This window comes from Sapajus apella, unplaced genomic scaffold (genome assembly GCF_009761245.1).
Source record: "Sapajus apella isolate SASKATOON/1434 unplaced genomic scaffold, GSC_monkey_1.0 scaffold53, whole genome shotgun sequence".
Classification (NCBI taxonomy): Eukaryota; Metazoa; Chordata; class Mammalia; order Primates; family Cebidae; genus Sapajus; species Sapajus apella.
The window spans coordinates 5,014,726-5,017,454 of NW_022436993.1; positions in this window are offsets into that span (position 1 = coordinate 5,014,726).

Sequence of the window (2,729 nt, forward strand, 5' to 3'; positions counted from 1 at the left end):
TGTGCTGGTTCCAAAACGCATGGCTCAGACATGTTCCCTCCTCTGTGTCTCTGCCTGTTTCTGCTCTCGGCTGTCATCTCATTTTCTGGATGGATTTTCTCCATAAAGCAGGAAGCAGCACCACAATTCACATCTCCTAAGTTTGACACCAGAGACTATCTCAGACTTCTCACCAGAGCTAAGTTCAAAACGACTCATGGAATTCTCTGATTGGCCCAGCCTAGGAAACACCTCTACCCCTCAATTCACACATTCTGTCCAGAAAAAATGGTATTTCTTTAAAAAAAAAAAAAAAAAGGTGGGGGATGCAAAATAGCAGACACCATTCTGTTGTAGCAGAAATCTCCCTCCATTATCTTGTTCCCCCACTGATCTTCCTGGGTATCTTATATATTAGGGAAGCTCTTCCTCTTTTAGACTCTATTGCCTTTTTACCCTGCTCAATTACTCCTTAAAGGTTTTGTCTGCTCTGAGCTGACACTCTTCAGTCCTCTAGACTTTAGATCAGCTTTACATGCCATTGCTTCCAGGAACCACACGTGAAGATTTGTCTTCAGCTTATCCAGCGAAACCACAGAAGAAATGGAGAAGGTCAGAGTTCCAAACAAGCAGGATCATCAAGAAGAGAGGATATTTTCTCTGCTGGGTTCATAAGATAGTTTTGCAATCCTACCAAGCAGAGAGGCCGGCAAATTCAAAGAAGACAAAACTATCTATCTTTGTGCTAATTCTGATTATAGAAAAAAAAAACCAAAAACCTATTTAGAGACATATGGCAATTTAAGAAAGCAGGAAACCAAAGAACCTGGCATTCTTGGAATAACAAATAAAAAACTCCTTAAAAGTTAACAAGGCAAAGATGAATGTGGATTCTAACACGTGAAGTTAGCAGTATTTCATGATTTGGCTCTGCTGGAAATTATTATACTAGAACAGAGCCAAAATGGAAACTTGCTTTGATCTACAGTTCCCAGTTAAAGAAATCTAAAATTAAACACAGTGTAATCTGGTTACAGAGCATTTCTAATGGACCACTGAACAGATTAGTGATTCAGTTTTGTTCTTTAAATATAAGAAGACAGACTAATGACTGGCTAGAAGACAGATTTAGAGAATATGACTATACCTGAGACCACTTACCTAAGGTTACGTTTGAATATAATTAAGTTGGAAAATGCATTATTCATTTTAGTCCACTAAATATTTGATCACCTTTTCTTATACCTTTTGAAAGAATCTGCTTCAATTATAATTTTTTATCATTTTAATTTGCTTGGTTATCTGGCCTCTATTAGAAGAAATAAAATAAGTAAAAAACTTTTTATAATTTTTCTAATATTTAATCTACCAATAAAGAAAAATTAATTCAAAAGCTAAATGTATAATATATAATGGTGATGATTCGCTTTACTCAGTTCAATCCTTTTAAATTGGAAACTGTTTAACGTTGTTTTTCAGAATAAGAAATCATATCTCACGTCTATTACCACTAGGTGGCTCAAATGGCTAAAACACCAGTTCACTATATGAGCAGATCAAAACCTTAAATATTTAAAAATTTATCTCTGTCTACAGTTCCATATACTTTAATTTTCTGCAAACTTTTATATTATTCATAGATTATCACTATAATACTACACATGGTAAACAATTATGTAGATTATCAACACATATGCCATTTTATGAATGAGAGAGGATTAATGGACGTAATTACTGAGTTATGTTACATTTTATCATAAACATGCAATGATAAATTAAAATTTTATCAGCTGATTGAGAACAAAGTATTCAATGGGGTCTAAAGAACCAGAGTCTTGGGTTATATTTCATTTTAATGTATTCAGGCATTTCTAGAGATTACCAGCTTTATTTTCTGGCAGTTGTGGTTATTTATGTGTCTTCTCTATGGCAATCTCGCCATGTGGCTCTATAGTAAGTGTCTCACAGACAGAGCTCCATCTCTCTGTGGTCCAGAGACTTTGAAAATCAAAGTAATCTTCCTTAGAGTAAGGTTTGAAATGCGGGACTCTCCAGATACTGTGTCCATCACACTAGCTGGCTGGAGGCTCTATACAAATAAAGCAGAAAATGACTGTTTTCTTCCCACAAGCATCTTATAATTCTGTTTGACTATTCAAGATAGAGCACCAAGGAGCGGAAAGAAGGAGACATCCTTTCAAGCTGGAAAGGAAAGTATTAAGCCTGCAGATTCTGTCAAAAAAGGAAAACACAATGGCGACCTTGGACTAAGAGAGGCTTGTATGTTTTCTAACCAAGGAGAATCGATACACATTCCCCTTATTCTGAAGGTATTTTTGTTGCTGTTGTTCTCTATGCTTCCTTAGTTATGTACCAACACAAGCTCTGCCCTTCTTAAAGTTGGGAACCAATGAAATAAAATATTAAAGAAAATTTCTTTCAAAGTGATAATTTTTTTTAAGAGACATGATCTCACCTTGTCACTCACACTGGAGTGCAGTGACACCATCACAGCTCACTGCAGCCTGGAACTCCTAGGCTCAAGCCATCATTCTGCTTCAGCCTCCCAAAGCTCTGGGGTTACAGATATAAGCCACCATACCTGGCCCTCAGGGTAAAGATTTTATCTTTGGTTATTTGTCTTTGTAATCCCAAACAACTGAATTTTTCACCATAAAAGTTAATTGCCTATATCCTGGGGGAGAAGAAAAATATATAGAAAAAGCTTCAGGGAGGATTTTTTCCAACTC